The sequence below is a fragment of the Hemiscyllium ocellatum genome, chromosome 3, assembly GCF_020745735.1.
Source record: "Hemiscyllium ocellatum isolate sHemOce1 chromosome 3, sHemOce1.pat.X.cur, whole genome shotgun sequence".
In the NCBI taxonomy this organism is placed as follows: Eukaryota; Metazoa; Chordata; class Chondrichthyes; order Orectolobiformes; family Hemiscylliidae; genus Hemiscyllium; species Hemiscyllium ocellatum.
Genome location: NC_083403.1, coordinates 4,362,367 through 4,380,579, shown reverse-complemented (window position 1 = coordinate 4,380,579; position 18,213 = coordinate 4,362,367). Strand labels below are relative to the sequence as shown.

The following is an 18,213-nucleotide window of genomic DNA, read 5'->3' as shown; positions in this document are numbered from 1 at the left end:
CCGCTGCTGGGTGAGTGCCGAAACAGAGGACACTGCTTAAAAATACGGGGTAGACCATTTAGGACAGAGATGAGGAGAAACTTCTTCACCCAGAGAGTGGTGGCTGTGTGGAATGCTCTGCCCCAGAGGGCAGTGGAGGCCCAGTCTCTGGATTCATTTAAGAAAGAGTTGCATAGAGCTCTCAAGGATAGTGGAATCAAGGGTTACGGAGATAAGGCAGGAACAGGATACTGATTAAGGATGATCAGCCATGATCATATTGAATGGTGGTGCAGGCTCGAAAGGCAGAATGGCCAACTCCTGCACCTATTGTCCTCCTTTCCTGACTGCCACCCGCAGACAGCGTGCAGCCCCAATCCCTTTCTTTCCATCTTTCTCGCTGATTTCGGCAGCGCTCCGCTCTCCTCCCCTCCCTGTCTGGTGCCTGCAGGCGACTGATGGCCGGCACAGCAGCAGCAGCAGCAGCAGCAAAAATAACCTGCCGCTCCATTGCGTGGCACAACACAAGTGCAGAGGAGTGACTTGAGCAGCCCCTGCTGGCGGATAAAGCCTACTGCACCTGGTATTCCCAGGCGGTCTCCCATCCAAGTACTAAACAGGCCTGAGTCTGCTTAGCTTCCGAGATCAGACGAGATCGGGCATTTTCAGACTAGTATGGCCGTAGGCTCCGGCCCCTTCCTTTTCTCCCTACTTCAAGGCGTGCTGGCCAGTGACATTTTCTTAGCTGCTCTTTCTCTTTATCCCCTTTGTTTTTTTTTTCTCTTTTCTCTTTGCTCTTCCTCCTCTGTGCGTGCTTCCCTCCCTCCGTCCCTCCAGCTGCCTTTCAGCCAGCCCTTGCCCACCAGGCTCCTGTAGTCTCCCACATCCCCACGCAGGCCAACTGCAAGCCCTCCCCCTGCTTCATAAGGCTGCAGCCTGCATTCTCTCATCCTTCCGCACTCCTCCACGCCTCCCTTTCCCAATGGCAGGCAGTGGCCAGGGGGGTACCGCAGGGATCACTACTGGCACCGCAGCTTTTTACCATATATCTTAACCATCTACAAGATGCTATTAGCCATAACATTAGCAAATTTGCTGATGATACTAAGCTGGCTGCCAGGGTGAAATGTCATCAGGATGTTAGCAGATTACAGGGTGACCTGGACAAGTTAGGTGAGTGGCCAGATGCAATTTAATGTGGATAAATCAATGGTTACCCACTTTGGTGCAAGGCAGATTACTACCTAAATGGAATCAATTTAGGTCAAGGGGCAGGACAGAGAGATCTGGGGGTTCCTGTACACCACTCAATGAAGGTAAGCATGCAGGTACAGCAGGTAGTGAAGAAGGCTCATAGCATGCTGGCCTTCATAACAAGAGGGATGGAGTATAGAAGCAAAGAGGTTCTTTTGCAGCTGTACAGGGCCCTGGTGAGACCACACCTGGAGTACTGTGTGCAGTTCTGCTCTCCAGATTTGATTCTGGCTATTGAGGGAATGCAGCGTAGGTTCACCAGGTCAATTCCTGGACTGGCGGGATTACCTTACACTGAAAGACTGGAGCGACTGGGCTTGTGTGTACCCTTGAGTTTAGAAGACTGAGAGGGGATCTGATTGAGACATTTCAGATCATCAAAGGATTGGACACTCTGGCGGCAGGAAACATGTTTCCGCTGCTGGGTGAGTGCCGAAACAGAGGACACTGCTTAAAAATACGGGGTAGACCATTTAGGACAGAGATGAGGAGAAACTTCTTCACCCAGAGAGTGGTGGCTGTGTGGAATGCTCTGCCCCAGAGGGCAGTGGAGGCCCAGTCTCTGGATTCATTTAAGAAAGAGTTGCATAGAGCTCTCAAGGATAGTGGAATCAAGGGTTACGGAGATAAGGCAGGAACAGGATACTGATTAGGGATGATCAGCCATGATCATATTGAATGGTGGTGCAGGCTCGAAAGGCAGAATGGCCAACTCCTGCACCTATTGTCCTCCTTTCCTGACTGCCACCCTCAGACAGCGTGCAGCCCCAATCCCTTTCTTTCCGTCTTTCTCGCTGATTTCGGCAGCGCTCCGCTCTCCTCCCCTCCCTGTCTGGTGCCTGCAGGCGACTGATGGCCGGCACAGCAGCAGCAGCAGCAGCAGCAGCAGCAAAAATAACCTGCCGCTCCATTGCGTGGCACAACACAAGTGCAGAGGAGTGACTTGAGCAGCCCCTGCTGGCGGATAAAGCCTACTGCACCTGGTATTCCCAGGCGGTCTCCCATCCAAGTACTAAACAGGCCTGAGTCTGCTTAGCTTCCGAGATCAGACGAGATCGGGCATTTTCAGACTAGTATGGCCGTAGGCTCCGGCCCCTTCCTTTTCTCCCTACTTCAAGGCGTGCTGGCCAGTGACATTTTCTTAGCTGCTCTTTCTCTTTATCCCCTTTGTTTTTTTTTTCTCTTTTCTCTTTGCTCTTCCTCCTCTGTGCGTGCTTCCCTCCCTCCGTCCCTCCAGCTGCCTTTCAGCCAGCCCTTGCCCACCAGGCTCCTGTAGTCTCCCACATCCCCACGCAGGCCAACTGCAAGCCCTCCCCCTGCTTCATAAGGCTGCAGCCTGCATTCTCTCATCCTTCCGCACTCCTCCACGCCTCCCTTTCCCAATGGCAGGCAGTGGCCAGGGGGGTACCGCAGGGATCACTACTGGCACCGCAGCTTTTTACCATATATCTTAACCATCTACAAGATGCTATTAGCCATAACATTAGCAAATTTGCTGATGATACTAAGCTGGCTGCCAGGGTGAAATGTCATCAGGATGTTAGCAGATTACAGGGTGACCTGGACAAGTTAGGTGAGTGGCCAGATGCAATTTAATGTGGATAAATCAATGGTTACCCACTTTGGTGCAAGGCAGATTACTACCTAAATGGAATCAATTTAGGTCAAGGGGCAGGACAGAGAGATCTGGGGGTTCCTGTACACCACTCAATGAAGGTAAGCATGCAGGTACAGCAGGTAGTGAAGAAGGCTCATAGCATGCTGGCCTTCATAACAAGAGGGATGGAGTATAGAAGCAAAGAGGTTCTTTTGCAGCTGTACAGGGCCCTGGTGAGACCACACCTGGAGTACTGTGTGCAGTTCTGCTCTCCAGATTTGATTCTGGCTATTGAGGGAATGCAGCGTAGGTTCACCAGGTCAATTCCTGGACTGGCGGGATTACCTTACACTGAAAGACTGGAGCGACTGGGCTTGTGTGTACCCTCGAGTTTAGAAGACTGAGAGGGGATCTGATTGAGACATTTCAGATCATCAAAGGATTGGACACTCTGGCGGCAGGAAACATGTTTCCGCTGCTGGGTGAGTGCCGAAACAGAGGACACTGCTTAAAAATACGGGGTAGACCATTTAGGACAGAGATGAGGAGAAACTTCTTCACCCAGAGAGTGGTGGCTGTGTGGAATGCTCTGCCCCAGAGGGCAGTGGAGGCCCAGTCTCTGGATTCATTTAAGAAAGAGTTGCATAGAGCTCTCAAGGATAGTGGAATCAAGGGTTACGGAGATAAGGCAGGAACAGGATACTGATTAGGGATGATCAGCCATGATCATATTGAATGGTGGTGCAGGCTCGAAAGGCAGAATGGCCAACTCCTGCACCTATTGTCCTCCTTTCCTGACTGCCACCCTCAGACAGCGTGCAGCCCCAATCCCTTTCTTTCCGTCTTTCTCGCTGATTTCGGCAGCGCTCCGCTCTCCTCCCCTCCCTGTCTGGTGCCTGCAGGCGACTGATGGCCGGCACAGCAGCAGCAGCAGCAGCAGCAGCAGCAGCAGCAGCAAAAATAACCTGCCGCTCCATTGCGTGGCACAACACAAGTGCAGAGGGGTGACTTGAGCAGCCCCTGCTGGCGGAAAAAGCCTACTGCACCTGGTATTCCCAGGCGGTCTCCCATCCAAGTACTAACCAGGCCTGAGTCTGCTTAGCTTCTGAGATCAGACGAGATCGGGCGTTTTCAGACTAGTATGGCCGTAGGCACTGGCCCCTTCCTTTTCTCCCTACTTCAAGGCGTGCTGGCCAGCCACATTTTCTTTGCTGCTCTTTCTCTTTATCCCCTTTGTTTTTTTTTTCTCTTTTCTCTTTGCTCTTCCTCCTCTGTGCGTGCTTCCCTCCCTCCGTCCCTCCAGCTGCCTTTCAGCCAGCCCTTGCCCACCAGGCTCCTGTAGTCTCCCACATCCCCACGCAGGCCAACTGCAAGCCCTCCCCCTGCTTCATAAGGCTGCAGCCTGCATTCTCTCATCCTTCCGCACTCCTCCACGCCTCCCTTTCCCAATGGCAGGCAGTGGCCAGGGGGGTACCGCAGGGATCACTACTGGCACCGCAGCTTTTTACCATATATCTTAACCATCTACAAGATGCTATTAGCCATAACATTAGCAAATTTGCTGATGATACTAAGCTGGCTGGCAGGGTGAAATGTCATCAGGATGTTAGCAGATTACAGGGTGACCTGGACAAGTTAGGTGAGTGGCCAGATGCAATTTAATGTGGATAAATCAATGGTTACCCACTTTGGTGCAAGGCAGATTACTACCTAAATGGAATCAATTTAGGTCAAGGGGCAGGACAGAGAGATCTGGGGGTTCCTGTACACCACTCAATGAAGGTAAGCATGCAGGTACAGCAGGTAGTGAAGAAGGCTAATAGCATGCTGGCCTTCATAACAAGAGGGATGGAGTATAGAAGCAAAGAGGTTCTTTTGCAGCTGTACAGGGCCCTGGTGAGACCACACCTGGAGTACTGTGTGCAGTTCTGCTCTCCAGATTTGATTCTGGCTATTGAGGGAATGCAGCGTAGGTTCACCAGGTCAATTCCTGGACTGGCGGGATTACCTTACACTGAAAGACTGGAGCGACTGGGCTTGTGTGTACCCTCGAGTTTAGAAGACTGAGAGGGGATCTGATTGAGACATTTCAGATCATCAAAGGATTGGACACTCTGGCGGCAGGAAACATGTTTCCGCTGCTGGGTGAGTGCCGAAACAGAGGACACTGCTTAAAAATACGGGGTAGACCATTTAGGACAGAGATGAGGAGAAACTTCTTCACCCAGAGAGTGGTGGCTGTGTGGAATGCTCTGCCCCAGAGGGCAGTGGAGGCCCAGTCTCTGGATTCATTTAAGAAAGAGTTGCATAGAGCTCTCAAGGATAGTGGAATCAAGGGTTACGGAGATAAGGCAGGAACAGGATACTGATTAAGGATGATCAGCCATGATCATATTGAATGGTGGTGCAGGCTCGAAAGGCAGAATGGCCAACTCCTGCACCTATTGTCCTCCTTTCCTGACTGCCACCCTCAGACAGCGTGCAGCCCCAATCCCTTTCTTTCCGTCTTTCTCGCTGATTTCGGCAGCGCTCCGCTCTCCTCCCCTCCCTGTCTGGTGCCTGCAGGCGACTGATGGCCGGCAGCAGCAGCAGCAGCAGCAAAAATAACCTGCCGCTCCATTGCGTGGCACAACACAAGTGCAGAGGGGTGACTTGAGCAGCCCCTGCTGGCGGAAAAAGCCTACTGCACCTGGTATTCCCAGGCGGACTCCCATCCAAGTACTAACCAGGCCTGAGTCTGCTTAGCTTCTGAGATCAGACGAGATCAGGCGTTTTCAGACTAGTATGGCCGTAGGCACCGGCCCCTTCCTTTTCTCCCTACTTCAAGGCGTGCTGGCCAGCCACATTTTCTTTGCTGCTCTTTCTCTTTATCCCCTTTGTTTTTTTTTTCTCTTTTCTCTTTGCTCTTCCTCCTCTGTGCGTGCTTCCCTCCCTCCGTCCCTCCAGCTGCCTTTCAGCCAGCCCTTGCCCACCAGGCTCCTGTAGTCTCCCACATCCCCACGCAGGCCAACTGCAAGCCCTCCCCCTGCTTCATAAGGCTGCAGCCTGCATTCTCTCATCCTTCCGCACTCCTCCACGCCTCCCTTTCCCAATGGCAGGCAGTGGCCAGGGGGGTACCGCAGGGATCACTACTGGCACCGCAGCTTTTTACCATATATCTTAACCATCTACAAGATGCTATTAGCCATAACATTAGCAAATTTGCTGATGATACTAAGCTGGCTGGCAGGGTGAAATGTCATCAGGATGTTAGCAGATTACAGGGTGACCTGGACAAGTTAGGTGAGTGGCCAGATGCAATTTAATGTGGATAAATCAATGGTTACCCACTTTGGTGCAAGGCAGATTACTACCTAAATGGAATCAATTTAGGTCAAGGGGCAGGACAGAGAGATCTGGGGGTTCCTGTACACCACTCAATGAAGGTAAGCATGCAGGTACAGCAGGTAGTGAAGAAGGCTCATAGCATGCTGGCCTTCATAACAAGAGGGATGGAGTATAGAAGCAAAGAGGTTCTTTTGCAGCTGTACAGGGCCCTGGTGAGACCACACCTGGAGTACTGTGTGCAGTTCTGCTCTCCAGATTTGATTCTGGCTATTGAGGGAATGCAGCGTAGGTTCACCAGGTCAATTCCTGGACTGGCGGGATTACCTTACACTGAAAGACTGGAGCGACTGGGCTTGTGTGTACCCTTGAGTTTAGAAGACTGAGAGGGGATCTGATTGAGACATTTCAGATCATCAAAGGATTGGACACTCTGGCGGCAGGAAACATGTTTCCGCTGCTGGGTGAGTGCCGAAACAGAGGACACTGCTTAAAAATACGGGGTAGACCATTTAGGACAGAGATGAGGAGAAACTTCTTCACCCAGAGAGTGGTGGCTGTGTGGAATGCTCTGCCCCAGAGGGCAGTGGAGGCCCAGTCTCTGGATTCATTTAAGAAAGAGTTGCATAGAGCTCTCAAGGATAGTGGAATCAAGGGTTACGGAGATAAGGCAGGAACAGGATACTGATTAGGGATGATCAGCCATGATCATATTGAATGGTGGTGCAGGCTCGAAAGGCAGAATGGCCAACTCCTGCACCTATTGTCCTCCTTTCCTGACTGCCACCCTCAGACAGCGTGCAGCCCCAATCCCTTTCTTTCCGTCTTTCTCGCTGATTTCGGCAGCGCTCCGCTCTCCTCCCCTCCCTGTCTGGTGCCTGCAGGCGACTGATGGCCGGCACAGCAGCAGCAGCAGCAGCAGCAGCAGCAGCAGCAGCAAAAATAACCTGCCGCTCCATTGCGTGGCACAACACAAGTGCAGAGGGGTGACTTGAGCAGCCCCTGCTGGCGGAAAAAGCCTACTGCACCTGGTATTCCCAGGCGGTCTCCCATCCAAGTACTAACCAGGCCTGAGTCTGCTTAGTTTCCGAGATCAGACGAGATCGGGCGTTTTCAGACTAGTATGGCCGTAGGCACTGGCCCCTTCCTTTTCTCCCTACTTCAAGGCGTGCTGGCCAGCCACATTTTCTTTGCTGCTCTTTCTCTTTATCCCCTTTGTTTTTTTTTTCTCTTTTCTCTTTGCTCTTCCTCCTCTGTGCGTGCTTCCCTCCCTCCGTCCCTCCAGCTGCCTTTCAGCCAGCCCTTGCCCACCAGGCTCCTGTAGTCTCCCACATCCCCACGCAGGCCAACTGCAAGCCCTCCCCCTGCTTCATAAGGCTGCAGCCTGCATTCTCTCATCCTTCCGCACTCCTCCACGCCTCCCTTTCCCAATGGCAGGCAGTGGCCAGGGGGGTACCGCAGGGATCACTACTGGGACCGCAGCTTTTTACCATATATCTTAACCATCTACAAGATGCTATTAGCCATAACATTAGCAAATTTGCTGATGATACTAAGCTGGCTGGCAGGGTGAAATGTCATCAGGATGTTAGCAGATTACAGGGTGACCTGGACAAGTTAGGTGAGTGGCCAGATGCAATTTAATGTGGATAAATCAATGGTTACCCACTTTGGTGCAAGGCAGATTACTACCTAAATGGAATCAATTTAGGTCAAGGGGCAGGACAGAGAGATCTGGGGGTTCCTGTACACCACTCAATGAAGGTAAGCATGCAGGTACAGCAGGTAGTGAAGAAGGCTAATAGCATGCTGGCCTTCATAACAAGAGGGATGGAGTATAGAAGCAAAGAGGTTCTTTTGCAGCTGTACAGGGCCCTGGTGAGACCACACCTGGAGTACTGTGTGCAGTTCTGCTCTCCAGATTTGATTCTGGCTATTGAGGGAATGCAGCGTAGGTTCACCAGGTCAATTCCTGGACTGGCGGGATTACCTTACACTGAAAGACTGGAGCGACTGGGCTTGTGTGTACCCTCGAGTTTAGAAGACTGAGAGGGGATCTGATTGAGACATTTCAGATCATCAAAGGATTGGACACTCTGGCGGCAGGAAACATGTTTCCGCTGCTGGGTGAGTGCCGAAACAGAGGACACTGCTTAAAAATACGGGGTAGACCATTTAGGACAGAGATGAGGAGAAACTTCTTCACCCAGAGAGTGGTGGCTGTGTGGAATGCTCTGCCCCAGAGGGCAGTGGAGGCCCAGTCTCTGGATTCATTTAAGAAAGAGTTGCATAGAGCTCTCAAGGATAGTGGAATCAAGGGTTACGGAGATAAGGCAGGAACAGGATACTGATTAAGGATGATCAGCCATGATCATATTGAATGGTGGTGCAGGCTCGAAAGGCAGAATGGCCAACTCCTGCACCTATTGTCCTCCTTTCCTGACTGCCACCCTCAGACAGCGTGCAGCCCCAATCCCTTTCTTTCCGTCTTTCTCGCTGATTTCGGCAGCGCTCCGCTCTCCTCCCCTCCCTGTCTGGTGCCTGCAGGCGACTGATGGCCGGCACAGCAGCAGCAGCAGCAAAAATAACCTGCCGCTCCATTGCGTGGCACAACACAAGTGCAGAGGGGTGACTTGAGCAGCCCCTGCTGGCGGAAAAAGCCTACTGCACCTGGTATTCCCAGGCGGACTCCCATCCAAGTACTAACCAGGCCTGAGTCTGCTTAGCTTCTGAGATCAGACGAGATCAGGCGTTTTCAGACTAGTATGGCCGTAGGCACCGGCCCCTTCCTTTTCTCCCTACTTCAAGGCGTGCTGGCCAGCCACATTTTCTTTGCTGCTCTTTCTCTTTATCCCCTTTGTTTTTTTTTTCTCTTTTCTCTTTGCTCTTCCTCCTCTGTGCGTGCTTCCCTCCCTCCGTCCCTCCAGCTGCCTTTCAGCCAGCCCTTGCCCACCAGGCTCCTGTAGTCTCCCACATCCCCACGCAGGCCAACTGCAAGCCCTCCCCCTGCTTCATAAGGCTGCAGCCTGCATTCTCTCATCCTTCCGCACTCCTCCACGCCTCCCTTTCCCAATGGCAGGCAGTGGCCAGGGGGGTACCGCAGGGATCACTACTGGCACCGCAGCTTTTTACCATATATCTTAACCATCTACAAGATGCTATTAGCCATAACATTAGCAAATTTGCTGATGATACTAAGCTGGCTGGCAGGGTGAAATGTCATCAGGATGTTAGCAGATTACAGGGTGACCTGGACAAGTTAGGTGAGTGGCCAGATGCAATTTAATGTGGATAAATCAATGGTTACCCACTTTGGTGCAAGGCAGATTACTACCTAAATGGAATCAATTTAGGTCAAGGGGCAGGACAGAGAGATCTGGGGGTTCCTGTACACCACTCAATGAAGGTAAGCATGCAGGTACAGCAGGTAGTGAAGAAGGCTCATAGCATGCTGGCCTTCATAACAAGAGGGATGGAGTATAGAAGCAAAGAGGTTCTTTTGCAGCTGTACAGGGCCCTGGTGAGACCACACCTGGAGTACTGTGTGCAGTTCTGCTCTCCAGATTTGATTCTGGCTATTGAGGGAATGCAGCGTAGGTTCACCAGGTCAATTCCTGGACTGGCGGGATTACCTTACACTGAAAGACTGGAGCGACTGGGCTTGTGTGTACCCTCGAGTTTAGAAGACTGAGAGGGGATCTGATTGAGACATTTCAGATCATCAAAGGATTGGACACTCTGGCGGCAGGAAACATGTTTCCGCTGCTGGGTGAGTGCCGAAACAGAGGACACTGCTTAAAAATACGGGGTAGACCATTTAGGACAGAGATGAGGAGAAACTTCTTCACCCAGAGAGTGGTGGCTGTGTGGAATGCTCTGCCCCAGAGGGCAGTGGAGGCCCAGTCTCTGGATTCATTTAAGAAAGAGTTGCATAGAGCTCTCAAGGATAGTGGAATCAAGGGTTACGGAGATAAGGCAGGAACAGGATACTGATTAGGGATGATCAGCCATGATCATATTGAATGGTGGTGCAGGCTCGAAAGGCAGAATGGCCAACTCCTGCACCTATTGTCCTCCTTTCCTGACTGCCACCCTCAGACAGCGTGCAGCCCCAATCCCTTTCTTTCCGTCTTTCTCGCTGATTTCGGCAGCGCTCCGCTCTCCTCCCCTCCCTGTCTGGTGCCTGCAGGCGACTGATGGCCGGCACAGCAGCAGCAGCAGCAGCAGCAGCAGCAAAAATAACCTGCCGCTCCATTGCGTGGCACAACACAAGTGCAGAGGGGTGACTTGAGCAGCCCCTGCTGGCGGAAAAAGCCTACTGCACCTGGTATTCCCAGGCAGTCACTCCATCCAAGTACTAACCAGGCCTGAGTCTGCTTAGCTTCCGAGATCAGACGAGATCGGGCGTTTTCAGACTAGTATGGCCGTAGGCACCGGCCCCTTCCTTTTCTCCCTACTTCAAGGCGTGCTGGCCAGCCACATTTTCTTTGCTGCTCTTTCTCTTTATCCCCTTTGTTTTTTTTTTCTCTTTTCTCTTTGCTCTTCCTCCTCTGTGCGTGCTTCCCTCCCTCCGTCCCTCCAGCTGCCTTTCAGCCAGCCCTTGCCCACCAGGTTCCTGTAGTCTCCCACATCCCCACGCAGGCCAACTGCAAGCCCTCCCCCTGCTTCATAAGGCTGCAGCCTGCATTCTCTCATCCTTCCGCACTCCTCCACGCCTCCCTTTCCCAATGGCAGGCAGTGGCCAGGGGGGTACCGCAGGGATCACTACTGGGACCGCAGCTTTTTACCATATATCTTAACCATCTACAAGATGCTATTAGCCATAACATTAGCAAATTTGCTGATGATACTAAGCTGGCTGGCAGGGTGAAATGTCATCAGGATGTTAGCAGATTACAGGGTGACCTGGACAAGTTAGGTGAGTGGCCAGATGCAATTTAATGTGGATAAATCAATGGTTACCCACTTTGGTGCAAGGCAGATTACTACCTAAATGGAATCAATTTAGGTCAAGGGGCAGGACAGAGAGATCTGGGGGTTCCTGTACACCACTCAATGAAGGTAAGCATGCAGGTACAGCAGGTAGTGAAGAAGGCTCATAGCATGCTGGCCTTCATAACAAGAGGGATGGAGTATAGAAGCAAAGAGGTTCTTTTGCAGCTGTACAGGGCCCTGGTGAGACCACACCTGGAGTACTGTGTGCAGTTCTGCTCTCCAGATTTGATTCTGGCTATTGAGGGAATGCAGCGTAGGTTCACCAGGTCAATTCCTGGACTGGCGGGATTACCTTACACTGAAAGACTGGAGCGACTGGGCTTGTGTGTACCCTCGAGTTTAGAAGACTGAGAGGGGATCTGATTGAGACATTTCAGATCATCAAAGGATTGGACACTCTGGCGGCAGGAAACATGTTTCCGCTGCTGGGTGAGTGCCGAAACAGAGGACACTGCTTAAAAATACGGGGTAGACCATTTAGGACAGAGATGAGGAGAAACTTCTTCACCCAGAGAGTGGTGGCTGTGTGGAATGCTCTGCCCCAGAGGGCAGTGGAGGCCCAGTCTCTGGATTCATTTAAGAAAGAGTTGCATAGAGCTCTCAAGGATAGTGGAATCAAGGGTTACGGAGATAAGGCAGGAACAGGATACTGATTAAGGATGATCAGCCATGATCATATTGAATGGTGGTGCAGGCTCGAAAGGCAGAATGGCCAACTCCTGCACCTATTGTCCTCCTTTCCTGACTGCCACCCTCAGACAGCGTGCAGCCCCAATCCCTTTCTTTCCGTCTTTCTCGCTGATTTCGGCAGCGCTCCGCTCTCCTCCCCTCCCTGTCTGGTGCCTGCAGGCGACTGATGGCCGGCACAGCAGCAGCAGCAGCAGCAGCAGCAGCAGCAGCAGCAAAAATAACCTGCCGCTCCATTGCGTGGCACAACGCAAGTGCAGAGGGGTGACTTGAGCAGCCCCTGCTGGCGGAAAAAGCCTACTGCACCTGGTATTCCCAGGCGGTCTCCCATCCAAGTACTAACCAGGCCTGAGTCTGCTTAGCTTCTGAGATCAGACGAGATCGGGCATTTTCAGACTAGTATGGCCGTAGGCACCGGCCCCTTCCTTTTCTCCCTACTTCAAGGCGTGCTGGCCAGCCACATTTTCTTTGCTGCTCTTTCTCTTTATCCCCTTTGTTTTTTTTTTCTCTTTTCTCTTTGCTCTTCCTCCTCTGTGCGTGCTTCCCTCCCTCCGTCCCTCCAGCTGCCTTTCAGCCAGCCCTTGCCCACCAGGCTCCTGTAGTCTCCCACATCCCCACGCAGGCCAACTGCAAGCCCTCCCCCTGCTTCATAAGGCTGCAGCCTGCATTCTCTCATCCTTCCGCACTCCTCCACGCCTCCCTTTCCCAATGGCAGGCAGTGGCCAGGGGGGTACCGCAGGGATCACTACTGGCACCGCAGCTTTTTACCATATATCTTAACCATCTACAAGATGCTATTAGCCATAACATTAGCAAATTTGCTGATGATACTAAGCTGGCTGGCAGGGTGAAATGTCATCAGGATGTTAGCAGATTACAGGGTGACCTGGACAAGTTAGGTGAGTGGCCAGATGCAATTTAATGTGGATAAATCAATGGTTACCCACTTTGGTGCAAGGCAGATTACTACCTAAATGGAATCAATTTAGCTCAAGGGGCAGGACAGAGAGATCTGGGGGTTCCTGTACACCACTCAATGAAGGTAAGCATGCAGCTACAGCAGGTAGTGAAGAAGGCTAATAGCATGCTGGCCTTCATAACAAGAGGGATGGAGTATAGAAGCAAAGAGGTTCTTTTGCAGCTGTACAGGGCCCTGGTGAGACCACACCTGGAGTACTGTGTGCAGTTCTGCTCTCCAGATTTGATTCTGGCTATTGAGGGAATGCAGCGTAGGTTCACCAGGTCAATTCCTGGACTGACGGGATTACCTTACACTGAAAGACTGGAGCGACTGGGCTTGTGTGTACCCTCGAGTTTAGAAGACTGAGAGGGGATCTGATTGAGACATTTCAGATCATCAAAGGATTGGACACTCTGGCGGCAGGAAACATGTTTCCGCTGCTGGGTGAGTGCCGAAACAGAGGACACTGCTTAAAAATACGGGGTAGACCATTTAGGACAGAGATGAGGAGAAACTTCTTCACCCAGAGAGTGGTGGCTGTGTGGAATGCTCTGCCCCAGAGGGCAGTGGAGGCCCAGTCTCTGGATTCATTTAAGAAAGAGTTGCATAGAGCTCTCAAGGATAGTGGAATCAAGGGTTACGGAGATAAGGCAGGAACAGGATACTGATTAAGGATGATCAGCCATGATCATATTGAATGGTGGTGCAGGCTCGAAAGGCAGAATGGCCAACTCCTGCACCTATTGTCCTCCTTTCCTGACTGCCACCCTCAGACAGCGTGCAGCCCCAATCCCTTTCTTTCCGTCTTTCTCGCTGATTTCGGCAGCGCTCCGCTCTCCTCCCCTCCCTGTCTGGTGCCTGCAGGCGACTGATGGCCGGCAGCAGCAGCAGCAGCAGCAGCAGCAGCAGCAGCAGCAGCAAAAATAACCTGCCGCTCCATTGCGTGGCACAACACAAGTGCAGAGGGGTGACTTGAGCAGCCCCTGCTGGCGGAAAAAGCCTACTGCACCTGGTATTCCCAGGCGGTCTCCCATCCAAGTACTAACCAGGCCTGAGTCTGCTTAGCTTCCGAGATCAGATGTTTTCAGACTAGTATGGCCGTAGGCACCGGCCCTGTCCTTTTCTCCCTACTTCAAGGCGTGCTGGCCAGCCACATTTTCTTTGCTGCTCTTTCTCTTTATCCCCTTTGTTTTTTTTTTCTCTTTTCTCTTTGCTCTTCCTCCTCTGTGCGTGCTTCCCTCCCTCCGTCCCTCCAGCTGCCTTTCAGCCAGCCCTTGCCCACCAGGCTCCTGTAGTCTCCCACATCCCCACGCAGGCCAACTGCAAGCCCTCCCCCTGCTTCATAAGGCTGCAGCCTGCATTCTCTCATCCTTCCGCACTCCTCCACGCCTCCCTTTCCCAATGGCAGGCAGTGGCCAGCGGGGTACCGCAGGGATCACTACTGGGACCGCAGCTTTTTACCATATATCTTAACCATCTACAAGATGCTATTAGCCATAACATTAGCAAATTTGCTGATGATACTAAGCTGGCTGGCAGGGTGAAATGTCATCAGGATGTTAGCAGATTACAGGGTGACCTGGACAAGTTAGGTGAGTGGCCAGATGCAATTTAATGTGGATAAATCAATGGTTACCCACTTTGGTGCAAGGCAGATTACTACCTAAATGGAATCAATTTAGGTCAAGGGGCAGGACAGAGAGATCTGGGGGTTCCTGTACACCACTCAATGAAGGTAAGCATGCAGGTACAGCAGGTAGTGAAGAAGGCTAATAGCATGCTGGCCTTCATAACAAGAGGGCTGGAGTATAGAAGCAAAGAGGTTCTTTTGCAGCTGTACAGGGCCCTGGTGAGACCACACCTGGAGTACTGTGTGCAGTTCTGCTCTCCAGATTTGATTCTGGCTATTGAGGGAATGCAGCGTAGGTTCACCAGGTCAATTCCTGGACTGGCGGGATTACCTTACACTGAAAGACTGGAGCGACTGGGCTTGTGTGTACCCTCGAGTTTAGAAGACTGAGAGGGGATCTGATTGAGACATTTCAGATCATCAAAGGATTGGACACTCTGGCGGCAGGAAACATGTTTCCGCTGCTGGGTGAGTGCCGAAACAGAGGACACTGCTTAAAAATACGGGGTAGACCATTTAGGACAGAGATGAGGAGAAACTTCTTCACCCAGAGAGTGGTGGCTGTGTGGAATGCTCTGCCCCAGAGGGCAGTGGAGGCCCAGTCTCTGGATTCATTTAAGAAAGAGTTGCATAGAGCTCTCAAGGATAGTGGAATCAAGGGTTACGGAGATAAGGCAGGAACAGGATACTGATTAAGGATGATCAGCCATGATCATATTGAATGGTGGTGCAGGCTCGAAAGGCAGAATGGCCAACTCCTGCACCTATTGTCCTCCTTTCCTGACTGCCACCCGCAGACAGCGTGCAGCCCCAATCCCTTTCTTTCCGTCTTTCTCGCTGATTTCGGCAGCGCTCCGCTCTCCTCCCCTCCCTGTCTGGTGCCTGCAGGCGACTGATGGCCGGCACAGCAGCAGCAGCAGCAGCAGCAAAAATAACCTGCCGCTCCATTGCGTGGCACAACACAAGTGCAGAGGGGTGACTTGAGCAGCCCCTGCTGGCGGAAAAAGCCTACTGCACCTGGTATTCCCAGGCGGTCTCCCATCCAAGTACTAACCAGGCCTGAGTCTGCTTAGCTTCCGAGATCAGACGTTTTCAGACTAGTATGGCCGTAGGCACCGGCCCCTTCCTTTTCTCCCTACTTCAAGGTGTGCTGGCCAGCCACATTTTCTTTGCTGCTCTTTCTCTTTATCCCCTTTGTTTTTTTTTTCTCTTTTCTCTTTGCTCTTCCTCCTCTGTGCGTGCTTCCCTCCCTCCGTCCCTCCAGCTGCCTTTCAGCCAGCCCTTGCCCACCAGGCTCCTGTAGTCTCCCACATCCCCACGCAGGCCAACTGCAAGCCCTCCCCCTGCTTCATAAGGCTGCAGCCTGCATTCTCTCATCCTTCCGCACTCCTCCACGCCTCCCTTTCCCAATGGCAGGCAGTGGCCAGGGGGGTACCGCAGGGATCACTACTGGCACCGCAGCTTTTTACCATATATCTTAACCATCTACAAGATGCTATTAGCCATAACATTAGCAAATTTGCTGATGATACTAAGCTGGCTGGCAGGGTGAAATGTCATCAGGATGTTAGCAGATTACAGGGTGACCTGGACAAGTTAGGTGAGTGGCCAGATGCAATTTAATGTGGATAAATCAATGGTTACCCACTTTGGTGCAAGGCAGATTACTACCTAAATGGAATCAATTTAGGTCAAGGGGCAGGACAGAGAGATCTGGGGGTTCCTGTACACCACTCAATGAAGGTAAGCATGCAGCTACAGCAGGTAGTGAAGAAGGCTAATAGCATGCTGGCCTTCATAACAAGAGGGATGGAGTATAGAAGCAAAGAGGTTCTTTTGCAGCTGTACAGGGCCCTGGTGAGACCACACCTGGAGTACTGTGTGCAGTTCTGCTCTCCAGATTTGATTCTGGCTATTGAGGGAATGCAGCGTAGGTTCACCAGGTCAATTCCTGGACTGACGGGATTACCTTACACTGAAAGACTGGAGCGACTGGGCTTGTGTGTACCCTCGAGTTTAGAAGACTGAGAGGGGATCTGATTGAGACATTTCAGATCATCAAAGGATTGGACACTCTGGCGGCAGGAAACATGTTTCCGCTGCTGGGTGAGTGCCGAAACAGAGGACACTGCTTAAAAATACGGGGTAGACCATTTAGGACAGAGATGAGGAGAAACTTCTTCACCCAGAGAGTGGTGGCTGTGTGGAATGCTCTGCCCCAGAGGGCAGTGGAGGCCCAGTCTCTGGATTCATTTAAGAAAGAGTTGCATAGAGCTCTCAAGGATAGTGGAATCAAGGGTTACGGAGATAAGGCAGGAACAGGATACTGATTAAGGATGATCAGCCATGATCATATTGAATGGTGGTGCAGGCTCGAAAGGCAGAATGGCCAACTCCTGCACCTATTGTCCTCCTTTCCTGACTGCCACCCTCAGACAGCGTGCAGCCCCAATCCCTTTCTTTCCGTCTTTCTCGCTGATTTCGGCAGCGCTCCGCTCTCCTCCCCTCCCTGTCTGGTGCCTGCAGGCGACTGATGGCCGGCACAGCAGCAGCAGCAGCAGCAGCAGCAGCAAAAATAACCTGCCGCTCCATTGCGTGGCACAACACAAGTGCAGAGGGGTGACTTGAGCAGCCCCTGCTGGCGGAAAAAGCCTACTGCACCTGGTATTCCCAGGCGGTCTCCCATCCAAGTACTAACCAGGCCTGAGTCTACTTAGCTTCCGAGATCAGACGAGATCGGGCGTTTTCAGACTAGTATGGCCGGAGGCACCGGCCCCTTCCTTTTCTCCCTACTTCAAGGCGTGCTGGCCAGCCACATTTTCTTTGCTGCTCTTTCTCTTTATCCCCTTTGTTTTTTTTTTCTCTTTTCTCTTTGCTCTTCCTCCTCTGTGCGTGCTTCCCTCCCTCCGTCCCTCCAGCTGCCTTTCAGCCAGCCCTTGCCCACCAGGCTCCTGTAGTCTCCCACATCCCCACGCAGGCCAACTGCAAGCCCTCCCCCTGCTTCATTAGGCTGCAGCCTGCATTCTCTCATCCTTCCGCACTCCTCCACGCCTCCCTTTCCCAATGGCAGGCAGTGGCCAGGGGGGTACCGCAGGCATCACTACTGGCACCGCAGCTTTTTACCATATATCTTAACCATCTACAAGATGCTATTAGCCATAACATTAGCAAATTTGCTGATGATACTAAGCTGGCTGGCAGGGTGAAATGTCATCAGGATGTTAGCAGATTACAGGGTGACCTGGACAAGTTAGGTGAGTGGCCAGATGCAATTTAATGTGGATAAATCAATGGTTACCCACTTTGGTGGAAGGCAGATTACTACCTAAATGGAATCAATTTAGGTCAAGGGGCAGGACAGAGAGATCTGGGGGTTCCTGTACACCACTCAATGAAGGTAAGCATGCAGGTACAGCAGGTAGTGAAGAAGGCTAATAGCATGCTGGCCTTCATAACAAGAGGGATGGAGTATAGAAGCAAAGAGGTTCTTTTGCAGCTGTACAGGGCCCTGGTGAGACCACACCTGGAGTACTGTGTGCAGTTCTGCTCTCCAGATTTTAGGAGAGACATTCTGGCTATTGAGGGAATGCAGCGTAGGTTCATGAGGTCAATTCCTGGACTGGCGGGATTACCTTACACTGAAAGACTGGAGCGACTGGGCTTGTTTACCCTTCAGCTTTGAAGACTGAGAGGGGATCTGATTGAGACATTTCAGATCATCAAAGGATTGGACACTCTGGCGTTAGGAAATATGACCACTTTGGCCTGAAATCTCGTCTGTTTTCA

At 51.9% G+C, this 18,213-nt stretch overlaps 9 non-coding genes and 2 pseudogenes across 9 annotated transcripts; all 11 read right to left on the bottom strand.

The window, feature by feature from the left end:
- Positions 1-547: 547 nt before the first annotated feature.
- LOC132808575 (5S ribosomal RNA) lies at positions 548-666 on the bottom strand. The gene has a single exon (XR_009642119.1). It is a non-coding gene; the product is annotated as a 5S ribosomal RNA (ribosomal RNA).
- Positions 667-2,201: 1,535 nt separating this feature from the next.
- On the bottom strand, positions 2,202-2,320 carry LOC132808564 (5S ribosomal RNA). The gene has a single exon (XR_009642118.1). It is a non-coding gene; the product is annotated as a 5S ribosomal RNA (ribosomal RNA).
- A 1,544-nt stretch (positions 2,321-3,864) lies between these two features.
- Positions 3,865-3,983, bottom strand: LOC132808534 (5S ribosomal RNA). Its single transcript, XR_009642101.1, has one exon. It is a non-coding gene; the product is annotated as a 5S ribosomal RNA (ribosomal RNA).
- Positions 3,984-5,507: 1,524 nt separating this feature from the next.
- LOC132808394 (5S ribosomal RNA) lies at positions 5,508-5,626 on the bottom strand. The gene has a single exon (XR_009642078.1). It is a non-coding gene; the product is annotated as a 5S ribosomal RNA (ribosomal RNA).
- Positions 5,627-7,170: 1,544 nt separating this feature from the next.
- On the bottom strand, positions 7,171-7,289 carry LOC132808556 (5S ribosomal RNA). The gene has a single exon (XR_009642117.1). It is a non-coding gene; the product is annotated as a 5S ribosomal RNA (ribosomal RNA).
- Positions 7,290-8,812: 1,523 nt separating this feature from the next.
- LOC132808384 (5S ribosomal RNA) lies at positions 8,813-8,931 on the bottom strand. Its single transcript, XR_009642077.1, has one exon. It is a non-coding gene; the product is annotated as a 5S ribosomal RNA (ribosomal RNA).
- Positions 8,932-10,466: 1,535 nt separating this feature from the next.
- Positions 10,467-10,586, bottom strand: LOC132808824 (5S ribosomal RNA). The gene has a single exon (XR_009642157.1). It is a non-coding gene; the product is annotated as a 5S ribosomal RNA (ribosomal RNA).
- A 1,544-nt stretch (positions 10,587-12,130) lies between these two features.
- Positions 12,131-12,249, bottom strand: LOC132808698 (5S ribosomal RNA). Its single transcript, XR_009642138.1, has one exon. It is a non-coding gene; the product is annotated as a 5S ribosomal RNA (ribosomal RNA).
- A 1,545-nt stretch (positions 12,250-13,794) lies between these two features.
- On the bottom strand, positions 13,795-13,903 carry LOC132808951 (5S ribosomal RNA; annotated as a pseudogene).
- Positions 13,904-15,432: 1,529 nt separating this feature from the next.
- LOC132808972 (5S ribosomal RNA) lies at positions 15,433-15,541 on the bottom strand (annotated as a pseudogene).
- Positions 15,542-17,076: 1,535 nt separating this feature from the next.
- On the bottom strand, positions 17,077-17,195 carry LOC132808780 (5S ribosomal RNA). Its single transcript, XR_009642149.1, has one exon. It is a non-coding gene; the product is annotated as a 5S ribosomal RNA (ribosomal RNA).
- Positions 17,196-18,213: the final 1,018 nt, after the last annotated feature.